The sequence below is a fragment of the Pelodiscus sinensis genome, chromosome 2 (assembly GCF_049634645.1).
Source record: "Pelodiscus sinensis isolate JC-2024 chromosome 2, ASM4963464v1, whole genome shotgun sequence".
NCBI lineage: Eukaryota > Metazoa > Chordata > Testudines > Trionychidae > Pelodiscus > Pelodiscus sinensis.
In genome coordinates, this window is record NC_134712.1 from 49718314 (window position 1) to 49731710 (window position 13397).

Below are 13397 nucleotides of genomic sequence, written 5' to 3' on the forward strand. Positions count from 1 at the left end.
TCCGCTCTCTGGTTGTCGTCTCTCCTCTCCTGCGATTCCTCTCCCTCTTGGGCTTCTCTACCCCCTTTTTAAATTCCCCGCCATGGCGTCCGGGACTCCGCCTCCCCCGGTGTCCCCAACCATCCCCTCCTGGTGCGTTTGGATGATGTCCCAAATGGCGTCACCCCCCCGCATCCTTGGTGGCTGGCGAGCCGCGTCTCCCACTCTGCCACCCGCACTTCCTCCGGCCATGCCCCATCTGGGCTTTCCCGTGGGTCCCTGCCCCTGCTCCGCACCTCCCCAGACTCCCCGATTCAACGTTCGGGGTGGGGGTTCCAGTGCGGGGCAGAGGCGCCCCGTCACACCATTGTTTACAGGTTGGTTCAATGGCTTTCAGGCCCCCCACTATGTAAATTGTTCCAATGCCACAGCCTCTAATGGTCTTTTAAAATCATTTGCTGCTTATTTATATAAGTCTCCCACCAGTCCTCGACACCAGCTTATTTATATTTCAAAATCCTTCTGCTTATTGCTCATTCTGATCTTTTACTTCCTTGTTTCACAACATTGACATCTGTTGCCCTCATCCTTATTTCCAATTTACTAGAAGGAATTTCAATTGCACTTTATTGTCTCTGACATGTTTCCTTCAGTTGTTCCATACCTTTCTCTAGACACTGTAGATTCTAATAAGAATTTCTCAGTGTCTCAAATTCTTCAAAATCCACTCCTCTGTGTATTTCTTTAAAGTCTTTGAGTACTTCAGCTCATGAATGTTTCTAGCCTAAGAATTTTGAGTGTCCAGATTCATTTATGCTCTCCTCATTCATTTACGCTCTCCTTATAATATTTGACTTGTTTAAAGTTTGGTGCAGAAGTGACTTCAAAGGGGAAGGTCATGTAATGGCTGCAGATATGGCACAATTAATGATGACCAATACTATTACCATTGTTTAATTAAACTTTATTTCTTATCCCTATCCAGAAGTATTTTTACACTCTTTACACTGATCCTCTAGCTGAGCAAAGGGCACTCATGGAACACTTTCTCTATGGAACCAATTTAGCATCTGCCCAAGACATCCATTGACTATTTCTCATTATTAGGGATGAAATAAAAGCCATTCAGCAATCCCCAGGCCACTTTGTTTCCCTCAAAGAGTAGGGTCCCTAAATGGTGATTAAAGACTCTAGAGATGGTTCTCAATGGATGTTCCCTTTTCTTCTGGTATGTGAGAGAGACTCAAATTGTCAAGCCGAGTAATGGGTTTTTTGAATTAATGCCACGGGACTTTAAGAAAAATCAAAAAAGAAAATACGGAAGATGATTATATAGGGCTCTCATGTTGCCCTCCAATAGAAACACTCTCCTTGATTAGCCTGTGGCTTGAAGACAGTAGAGGGGCGTTGGAGGCCAGGCAGTGGCTGCTGCAGTAACAAGCTTGTCTAAGTTGTTTTTAGCCCTGCACTGGTATGCAAGGATGGGAGAGAGTGAAAGGAGATTTCCCTGATGGCTTGTGTCTTCTGCCCTTGCCCCTAGAGTTTCTGGTGCACAAAGAGCAGGGCACTGCAACATGGCATCTCCACAGGGACAAGAGGAGGGCAGGACCAGGGCACGGGCCAACACAGCACCATCTACAGGAAGGCGCTTACACTACACCCTGCTTTTGGAACCTGCTGCCACTCCCTTCTCTCCTGTTTTGTTACTTACATCTGTGCAAAACAAGTGCAAGACCTCGGCTGCGGCAGCCACTTTACCCAGATGTAAATGACGACACAAAGTGCACGGAAGGAGAGGTCCAAGCCCAAAATGTGGACTCCAAGAGTAGGGATATCCATGTATTTTTATTTGTGTTGTGCCGTTTCCTTTGTCATGTCCTTTTCATCACCTTCCACTCTGCTTAGTCTTGCTAGTAACCCAAACTCTATTCATATTTAGATGAAGCTTGCAGCAATAGGCTTTTTTTCTCTCATAGGTAGGGCTAGTATTTCTTCTCACCTGAGCAAGGAGAGACTTGTTTTTCCAGAACTCTGCTGCTAGAGTACGCATTGGAATAGGTGTGCATGTGGGTGGTTGAAACAGGTGAGCCCACCCATTCTCCTCAGGGGGTGGGCATCAAGTTCTGAGGCATCTCAATTGGTGCTCAACCCCACACATGTCCTAATAGTATGGCTTCCTTCACACCAGGCAGTGTGGCCTAGCAGCTAGAGTCAACAGTATGACTCCCTGTGCGTGAGGCAGCATGGCCTAGTGACCAGAGTCAATAGTGGTGGGAAGGGTTGGCACAGTGGGAGTAGAGGCCCAGCCTCTTCACTGGGTCCCAGCCCAGGGCCCTGTCAGCAGTGGAGTGGCCCACCACTAGCTCAGCAGAGAATCTTACTGAAACACACCAAGCACCCAGGGTTCAACTCCCCACCCTGGGCTACTTCTTACCAGTCTTTCCTTCATAATCTGCTCCATTTCTTTCCTCCAGCCCGGGGGCTTCTGCGGCTTCCTGCTGCTTAGTAGCAGCATCGGGGTACACTGCTCCTTCAAGCACTCCTGTGGAACCACCTTCCTCATGGAGTATGCCCAGCAGGGCTGGGGTGCAGGGTCTTCTCAGCCAGGTACCTAGGCTTAAGCCCTGAAGCCCCAGTATGAGGATGTCCACACAACACTGTGATGGGGTGTAACATCACAGAAGATGCTGAACAATATTTTGTTGCTGTGTTAGAGAACTTTAGTCTCTTAATTCAACTACCCACTGCTTGAAAAGCAGAGGGATTCAGCACTTGCTAGTCCAGCATGAAGGCAATGAAATTTAGAGTTTCACTTCACTTGACAGGATCAATGCACCAGAAAACCACTACGCCCAGATGCAGTCATACATGTGAGGCCAAAGTTATTGCCACTATTTGTCCAGTAGTAATGCATATCTCCAGCTCTTTTTTTGAAGCTGATTTTGTTTTGACCCACATGTTAGGAGAATAGTGTGAAAAGGTAATTTTCAGATGTCTTTAAAAGGACACTTGTTGTTGCAAGTGATCTTCTGACTTCACAAGCAGTCTAGTGACATCATAGCTATAATATATTTCATATTTACCAGGCTTGATTCCCTATCATTTATACCGGTACCATATGCAGGGGTGCTGACAGTCCGCAGGGGCCCGTGGGCAAAGTCGGGGGGTGAGGGTGGGGTGGGAGGAGGGGTGTGGCTCTATGCTCCTGGAATGGATGAGGCCTTGGTTGGAAGGGGCAGGGGCAGGGCAGCCAGCACTCTGCACCACCCAGGGCATGGCACACTGCCTCCGTCCCAGGCCTCAGAGCTGCATAGAGCATGTGGCATGGATCTCCTGCTGCAATTTAAATAGGCTGGGGTCCTTTGACTCACCTGGCTCCAGGGCATCTGCCCCCTTTGACCCTCCTTTGTCATCAGGCCTGATCAGATGGGTGTCAACAGGAGCTAGCAAAACATTTGGAGCAATTTGACTGGTGCTGCTGGCTGCATGTTAAATGAGTTGCACCTGCAGTCTCGTCAGTCCAGACTGGTTTATGTGAACATGCAGAAAGGAACATTACTACATCTCTCTATTACAGCTGTGTTAATGTGTGTCTTGCCAAAACTTCCATAGAGAAAATTGGTTTGTACTTTGCAAAAAGCACTGGCTGACAGACTAGCCTGAACTTTTCCTGAATAATTCATACTGTGTAAATCTGGAGTAACTCCATGGAAGTTGATGGACTTACAGCAGAATTTGGTTCTATACCCTTTTTGCTTTCCTTCGGCATTCATCTCTCACAGAAGAAGCAAAAACTGTCGTATAATTTGCAGCAAAGCAGGAAGTGAAAAGCACAGTTTAGAGCTTACTCTGCCAAAAAACAAAAAACACCAAAGTTTCTAACCTAGCCTCCTATGACTCTCACTCACATGACAATTGCATCAAGCAAAGAGAGTTCACTTTTGGGCAGTAACCCAGGTCTCAGATGCTGCTGGTGTAATTCTGATTTGCCCTACTTATTTGACTTAAAGTTGCTAACCCAAATTTAGGACTTTGAAAAGGCTAAAGGTCAACTAGCAGCTTTTGGATTTTCCAGAGGATGCAAGCTATGCGCTCATGGTAAACACCAGACAGTGGCTGGCTGGAGGCATTCAATTATAAGAAATAGAATAAAAATCAGGAGCTGAGCCATTCTTCTTGGTGAAGTGCCAGGTGCCAGTCTTATTTTGTCCATAAAAAATAAACCCAGTTGAACCTATTTAAAAGGGGGTTAAAAGGGGTCATAAATCTTTATGGGAGTTGAAGATCCACAGACAACTAGGCCTGATCGTTTTTACATCTGTTTCAGGTTCTCAGCCTTATCTGGTTCAGCTGCCTTCACTCTTTGTGGTCGCACACAAATACCATTAAACAAAAGTCCTTTTGCAGTTGCTGAGTGGCAGGTATAGGGTAACTATACTGTGAGCACTGAGGACACACAGAGAGGGAGGGCGGGGGGAGGGGTCGGAGGGAGAGGCACTGCCAAAGTTATTGCTGCAGACAGCCCCCAAAGCCAGGCTGATTGACATTGTAAATCTATACAGAGGGGTTGTTTGAGGGGAGTCTGTCAGATTGACAGTGTAAATGTGTAACACACACAGCCTGAGAGAGAGGAGTCTGCCGGCGGGTGGGAGAGCGCTGGCTGAGTGTTGGTCACACGGAGATTGAATTACAGCTGAATTAGATCAGAGCTGTGGGAAACAGCACCTCCTAAACACACACACACAGTCTCATAGGGAGCTGGAGAGCAGGAGGGGGAGATGGAGGCGGGCAGCTGCAGTGGAGAGCTCAGGGTAGCTAACAGAAGCTAGCAGCTAACTTAATTACTGGAGATCTCTCCGCAACGGCCTTGCCAGCCTTTGGAGGCTCCAGCGTTGGAGACTGAAAGGCTCCGTGGTGCCAGTCCAAAGATGGGGGCAGTTGGCATTTAATCCACACCCATGTTAGGAAGGAGAGTGATTGTGTATCCTAACAGAAGAGAAAAAACGTGATTGTGGGCAGGCTGGGGAAGGCCTGGATGCTGGAGCTTCCGGCCCTGCAGCCGGAGGGTCAGACCCCAAAGGGGATTTGGGTGGCTATAACTGATAGCTTTTGAGATTTGAGGTTTTTGAGAGTTCCGCTAGCACTGCAGGGAAAAATCAGCCTCCTCACATACGACTCACCCTCCTAATCCTTTCGACTTTCCGTGTGCCCTGCTGGCATTTCGCAACTGTGCGGTAGTATTGTCTTTGGGTTGCGGGCTGGGTGATGGGAGGGGGGGGGGCCTTAAAAACAGAAACATTTTTAAGCTCTGCCTGAAAGGGCAAAAAGTCAGTTGGCTTCAGAGTGCACTCGCTCAGCAGGGATGATGGAGGCATTTCCAGGAGACAGCGGAAAAGCATTTGTTTTCTTGGCTGGCACTGAAACGCAGCAGACAAAGCCGGGCATTCTCTCAAGCAATCACACCTCGGCGCCTTAAAATGATCCCTTCTCTCCCTTTGTCACTCAGCTGGAGAAGAAAATCACTGGGGTGGCTTTCAGTGGGCTGGGGAGGAAACAATGTTCTTTCTGCGCGCTCTCCCTCCCCTAATCGCCTGTGTTTGCACATGTTTTTGTGGGCTGGTTGCACAGGGATGGGAAACCAACCCATAAAGTGTTGCACATGGAATATCAGATTTTTATTCTGCCTGCCACTTTAAGGACAAGTCTTGTGGATATTAACTGCACTCCATTTTCAGGCTAATTCTCCTAACTAAAATGCAAGCTAGCCAGAAAATCAAGGGGTTTCAACTGAGACAGGGTTCCATGTGTGGTACCGGCTGTGTGGTTTACCCCAGCTACACAATCACAGGGCTCTGCCTGGCCTGCCCCATGATCCTACCTTGGCAGAGCAGGTACAATGCACATCAGAGCAAGGTTATTTGCTGCCCTTTGCAGTAAAAAGCAAGGCTCGGCAGAGCCTCCAGTGTTTGTAACAAAGCAAATCTGTGTACAGATCATGCCACCCTGCAGGTAGGGTGGCTAAAAAGAACTACCGAAGAGGTTAAAAAATGGTGGCTACTGAACTGAGGAAGGTGAATTACTGTGCATATGGCAGAACATGTAGGAAGTGGCCAGACTTTATGGAAAACAGCAGCAATTTTCTCCAAGTACTTTGCAGGCTGAACTGGAGCCATCACACTCCATCATTTGTAGGGTGACCCCTGTAGATTCAGACTGCCATCAAAATGTCACCACAATTTTGCCCAATGGTGCTTTGAGTAAGATCAATTTAACATATTTTTCATAACTCTTTACCTGTAAAGCCAGGAATCCTTAGTACCATGAAGTCTAGACATTTTTTCAGATTAGCATATATAAGTCCAGCGCTAGAAGGCTTAGGGAGAGAACTCTCTGACCTCCCCAATAGGAGAAAAGGACAAGTCTAGCTGCTAGCAGGCTTCATTTACATAAAGTGTCATTTTGCTTTTCCTTTTAGTGGGTTTTGTTGCATTATGTGGTGTTTATATTCCAATGTTATGGATGGTAATAGTTTGTAAATGTAGCTGCTTTTACAAAAGGGACTGTGCATTGGGTGAACTATATTCTAGAGAAAGCGATCCACCCTGAACTGAAAAGGAGAGGGTTTGGGGTATAGAGCCCAAAATTCATATGCCTCTTTACAAATGGTGTTAATAAACTAGTATCATTCAGAAAATAAGAACATAAACTCCAAATAGGGAAGGCAGAACATCCTATCCTATCTTTACATATAGGCTGTGTCTAGACTGGCAAGTTTTTCCGCAAAATCATCTGCTTTTGCAGAAAAACTTGCCAGCTGTCTACACTGGCCGCTTGAATTTCCGCAAAAGCACTGACAATCTCATGTAAGATTGTCAGTGCTTTTGCGAAAATACTATGCTGCTCCCATTCGGGCAAAAGTCTTTTTCCGAAAAACTTTTGCGCAAAAGGGTCAGTGTAGACAGCAGAGAGTTGTTTTCTGCAAAAAAGCCCCGATCACAAAAATGGCGATCCGGGCTTTTTTGCGGAAAAGCGTGTCTAGATTGGCATGGACGCTTTTCCGCAAAAAATGCTTTTGCAGAAAAGCGTCCTGCCAATCTAGACGTGCTTTTCCGAAAATGTTTTTAACGGAAAACTTTTCTGTTAAAAGCATTTCCGGAAAATCATGCCAGTGTAGACGTAGCCATAGAGAGTTCTTCTGCTTTGCCTTGACTTCTCCCACATTTAATCAGATCGTTCTTTTTTTGTGTACTTTTGCCATGGACTAATCCTCTCTTGGGAGATTCTCTTCTAGAATATGATCTGAGGAAGTGGGTCTGGCCCACGAAAGCTCATCACCTATTAAACTATCTTGTTAGTCTTTAAAGTGCTGCATAGTTTTTCCTTTTGTTTTGGGAGACTGTGACATTCTATATCTTGGGGGAGGGCCCTGTAACCCCCATGTGTCTCATTTATACACAGTTGTGTTCCTGCATATAAAACATGCCATGTAAGGTATGAGGGGAAAGTCCATGATCTGATGAAAGTCACTGCTCTAGCTAAATATCTGTGTCATTAGTGCATATGAAGTTATAAGATTGTGTTACATGTTTTCCAGTAAAACATGCTGTTAGGCTGGGGAGTCAATCTGACATTAGCTGCCCAGAGACAACAGCAAAGAAAGTAATCAGTGCCTGGGTGGGTATCAAACAACTATCAATTGTTGTTTCCAGCAAGGGAATTACAATTCAGTGACTCACCTGCACAAGGCCACACCAGGGGAATTACTCAGCCTTGCCTGGGGACTTAGCAAAAGTCCACCAGGCCTGCCTAGATTTGGGGTCTCTGAGCACATGGGACTGAGGGTATTAAACAGAATACAGGGGCACCATGCTTGGCTTTCTCCTTCACCCACTCATGCTGGCAGCTCTTAATACATTTAAAAAGTAGAGGCCTAGCATCTGGGACTGGGTGTGAGCCGGGACAGCTGATTCCTGGCTCGTGCTCAGTTCGCCCCCCCGCAGTGCCTCTTCCTTCTAAATGTATAACAAGCCTAATGGCTCTTAATGCATTTAAAAGGCAGAGCCACAGTGGGGTTAGCTCCTGGGACTGGGAGCTAACGCCCACTGCAGCTCTGCAGTTTCCCCACATTATTGACTAATTGAATAGTTGATGGAAACTCCATCAACTACTACTCCATTCACCGATTAAATGTAATTTAACAACCCTAGCACCAGCACAGGTTTAAGGGACAAACCTGTATATCAAGGACTGCCTTATCCAGTGGAGTGAGAAAATCTGCTTAATTTAGATGTTGTCCAATCTAATAGGGTTGAGAATTCAGACTGTGTGCTTATATTTTCTTTTCTTTTGGTAACTGCTCTTTTCCCCCACCACTTTTAAACACTTAACATCTATCTTTTGGTAGTCAATAAATTTGTTTTTACTACTTATCTTTACCATTGAGTTTGCCTGAAATGTATGGCAAATGTGTTAAGGTCTTATAAAGCCTGGTGAATAGCCACTTTCCATTAATAAATGTGCACTGCTCTTCTTGAGGAGAGCAAGATGGTATATTCCTGAGGTACATTGCTGGGAGGATTGGACTGGTGCTTTTTTCTGTGTGATTTTTGTGTAGCTCTGGGAGCATTTATGCAATCTAGCTGGGTGTGGGACATCACATGCAGTTGTGCTGAGTGATAATAGCTCCTGGAGGGGTTTGCTGCTTGTCACTGTGAAAGACAGCCAAGGCTGGAGAGTTAAGGAGGCACAATGGTCTCCCTGTCCCAGGCTGCATCCCAGGGATCCTGCCACAGAAATCTACACCAAACTCTTGGGCTGTGTCTAGACTATACCTTTCTGTCAACAGAGAGATGTAGATTAGGCACATCAAAATTGTTAATGAAGCGGGGATTTAAATATCCCATGCTTCATTAGCATAAACATGGCCGCCGCTTTTTTCAAAACAGCTTTTTCGAAAAACAAACAAACAAAAAACGGCAGTTTAGACACGGATCTTTCTAAAAATAAACCCTTTTTCGAAAGATCCTGGAAACCTCATTTTTAAAAGGGTTTATTTTTCTAAAGATCTGCATCTAGACTGCCTTTTTTTTTTCATTCAAAAAAGCTCCATTTTGAAAAAAAAGCGGTGGCCATGCTCATGCAAATGAAGTGCGGGATATTTAAATTCCTGCTTCATTAACAATTTCAACGTGCTTTATTTGCATCTCTCTGTTGACAGAGGGATGCAGTCTAGACTCAGCCTTAGTGAAACCAATGGTAAAATGTGAATGCCATGGCAAAATCAGGTCATGTGTCTTTAGATTGGAATGCTTTCTATCTAAGCCTGTACAGTAACATGTGAATAAGAAGTTCTAGCTCAGTGATTCTCAAATTTTTGTGCTGGGGACCCCTTTCACGTAGCAAGCCTCTGAGTGTGACACCACCCCGCCTTATTAATGAAAAACCAACATATTTGTGTTTCTATTGTGCCTAAGGACTACACAGAACAAAGACAAACGTAGATTGTTGTTATTACTGACTCTGGAAAAAACTCCCCATAAATAAATTACAATGATTCGACCAAGTACATGTGCACATTTATTTGCTTTTCTTCAAGTTAATTAAGGTTTTTGGAAAAATCAGCATAGCAGTCACCAGTGAAGAGGCCAAACTCTAAGGCCACCAAAAAAATTGTTGAAAGACTAGTCTGACCTCCTGCCTATAAAACAGACCACAGAATTTCACCTCCTGATCCCTGCATCAAGCCCGTAACTTCTGGTTGAGCGAGAGAGAACATCTTTTTTTGAAAGACATTCAATCTGGATTTAAATGTAGGAGCAATTTGCCTGGCCAGCTTCCTCACCCTATTTTAATGATTTATCACTAGAACTGCAATAGTGTCATGGCTGAAATCAGGTTTGGGGTCCCTTTGTGCTTAGTACTTTACAAATGTGGGCCATGCAGGAAAGAGCTTACAATGTAATTCTAAACCGGATGCATCAAGTGGGGGTGACAAACAATAGGAGAGTGTTTTCTGTCAGACAGCCAGGAGTCCTGCAACCCAGCTTTCTGGGATTCTAGTTGCCCTGACCTGGGGCAGGTTCTTTTCCAGGGTGACTAAAATATCACTTATGTTTTCATCATCCTGCTTAAAAGGCACATAGTTCAATTTTTGTGCTGGGGCTGTTATGGTTTTCATTACAATACGACCAGGCTGCTGTGATATATGTGCGGGTTCCAGCTAGTCTAAGACTGAATTCTTTAAAAAGCACCCACTCACACTGTCACCCTCCCCTTTCCCATTTGCAGGAAAACCCTTGTGTGAAACACATGGCTTCATTCACACTTAGCATGACTTAACTTTTTTGTCTGAATTCTTGCACAGGTCTTCAATGCAAATTGCTCATGTCACAGTTCACTGCTGAATGGGAGAGACTTCCACTGAAAAGTACTCAATTTAAATCCAGCTAGAGTGCTCCAGAAACACACTGCTGCTTGCCAAACAGGGCAAAACAGCACTTACAGGAGAGGATGACTAACCTAATTTCCACATGTACTTAGCAAACAGAACACTCCAGTCCATCTAGCCCTTCAGAGGTCATAGGGATGGCATAGCAAGGGGGGAGAGGTCAGTTAATTTATGGCTGATTGGTGCAAAGCAGACATGGAATTCAGCTCTTTGATGTGAGCAATGATGCTGTGTGTGTGAGAGAGAGATTATCTGCCATGTATTATAATGCTGCAAAGTAAGCTCCTTGTTTCCTTCGCAAGCAGAATAAGATACTCCTGAAATGGAGCCGTGTGCTTTGAATGCAGTCAGTACGGCATGCAGGAGCTTGTGCGCTCTGTCCATCAGAGCTGGCAGGCTGATGACATCAGGAAGCTATGATTGTCCCGCAGCTGCTTGGTCTGCTCCAGATCATGTGTCTACTTTGCAAAGCCCAGCCCGAGGGGAAAGGAGTTGGGGGGAGGGAGCGCTGGAGGAGGTTACACATGAAGTGACTTATCAAAATGTCAATCTCCTGCAAATGCACGCCCCGCAAACTGTTTGGCCTGCCTTGGTCTCACACGTCCTGCTATAAACAGAAAAGCTGCAAATGTTGGGTGGCTTCTATGCATCTAAATATACTCGTGTCTGTGTTCTGCATGACTAGCCACCTGTTCAGTGCGCTAGCACGCTGCCCATTCCTTCATCAGGCCAAAGAAGATGGAGAGCTGCCGTGGATGTCTGCCGCCTCTCTTGTCACAAACGTGTGTCAGCTGAACAAGAAAGAGCAACAGGCTGTCCTGTTACTGCAGACACAGATGGCAAAAGAGGCAGTGATAGCTGGGTGATAAATTCAATGTATCCGGTACCCTTGACTGCCACACCTGCATGCGGCCCACTAATCCCGCTCTGCTGGGGCTATTTCTGACATTCCTAACCTCTGAGCAGTTCAAACAGCTGTTGCCTCTTTTCTTTTTAAACAACCTGGGTGCGAAATGTTTAATTCTTCCTCCCCCGCACCCAAGGCAGAGTTTTCCCTTTGAAATGCCATTAACCAAAGGCACAGAATATGTGATATTCCATCCTGCACTAGTGACAACTTAAATGCCCGGTATCTTGTGACCACAAAGAGGGGCTTTATCATACTGGAAACTGGAGATTTATCCTTTCTAGTGGATCTCTCAGCATTTATTTCTACATTTTAGAAGGATCTGAGCCAGTGGACCTTAACATTGTTACTTTACTACAGGGATGAGCAATAAGCAGCTTTTGGGCTGGATGCAGTTCATCAGGGTTAGCCCCTGGTGGGCTGCCAAGTGCTTTATTTACCTGCATGTCTGCAGTATGGCTGTTCACAGCTCCCATTGGCTTTGGTTCGCCATTCCTGGTCAATGGGAACTGCAGGAAGTGGTGCAAACCGGGCCACCACCTCCCACAGCTTCCATTAGCTGGGAACAAGAATTTGCGGCTAACAGGAGCTGCAAGCAGCTGTACCTGCAGATGTGCAGGAAATAAAGAACCTGGTGGTCTGCACTCATCATCTGCTCCCAGTCAAGTGCGGTGATGCAAGGAGACTGATCCTGCAAGGGGACCTGCTAGGGGGAAGGAAGAAGAGGAAACCCATTAGCACTCTCTCCAGCAAGCGGTATCTGCCGCTCACACACACTTCCCCCAAAACCCCTCCTCCCTCTTCCAAGGGGCAGGGATAGAAGTTCTCTGTCTGCAGGACACTGCCAGTGCTAGACCCAATGTGTGCAGGACAGAAAGAAGGCAAGACTCCCTGTCCCCCGTCTCACCTGCTGCCTCCTGGCCTGGCTGGAACCTTCCCATGCCTGCTTGTCCCCAGGACATGGAAGTGGTGAGGCTCCCCAGGACATCTGCAGGAAAGTGCCTGCTGTCGAGGCAACAAATGCCCTTGCTCAAAGCACATCACCTTTGTCTGAACTGAGACCTTCAGTGTCGGCTCAGAGATGAGGGCTAGGCTTCATACACAGTGTCTCCTGGGGTGACTGCCCTTGTCACTTTTCACAGCTGGGCCAGCTGGGAGCTTGGTGCGTCCCTCACCTCCCACACCATTGACCCGAATCCATGAGATTTGCAGGTGGAAACACACCTGGGAGGACCTCCTGAGGGAGCAAATGGCCTGTCTGCAGTCCCTCATCCTGGGGCTTGAGGACAAGCACCAGGAGCGTGCCGCCAACCGGGAGCAGCGCCGGGCCAACTGGGAGCAAAGGAAGGCTGTGGGACTAGCTGGTGAGCTAGCATAATGCCATGTGCTCCTCCATCACCTCGGTGAGGGAGTGCATGGTGTCGTGCATAGAGTGAGCCACCAGCCATCTCCCTCCTCCCCATGGCTTCTCTTCCTAGCCTCCCTGAGGGTTGCTGGGGCCCCAGAATATAGGGCGATGGGACCTCTTGGGCAGTCGAGGCCTCCCAACCACCTGGAGTCAGGAGACACTTCCAACCCCATCCCTGAGTCCCTCCCTCCCCCATTCCAGGTTCTTTTTCAGTCCCTCACCTGTTGTATGTTTCCCCAATGAACATTCCTGTTTTTTCCCCCAAGAAACATGTCTTTATTATTTGCTCTGCAGGGGAGGGAGGAGGGTGAGATAGGAGCACAGGGGATGGGAGGGGTAGGGAGGAAAGGAACACACAGGGAATGCAAGGCCCCTTATGGAGAGGCACGGAGGGGAAGAGTCTCACAACTGGCCTTGGATGAAACTCTCCTTCAAGGCCTCCCTGATGAACACCCCCCCTTGATGTGCTCTCCAAATGGCACTGGTGTCCCGCTGCTCAAATGCGCTGGCCAGCCGTTTAGCCTCATCCCCCACCTTGGCAGAAAAGTCTCCCCCTTGCTCTCTCATAGGTTGTGGAGCACACAGCAGGCCACTACCACAAAGGGGATATTGTGCTTGCTGAGGTCCAGATGGGTGAGGAGACTCTTGAACCTCCC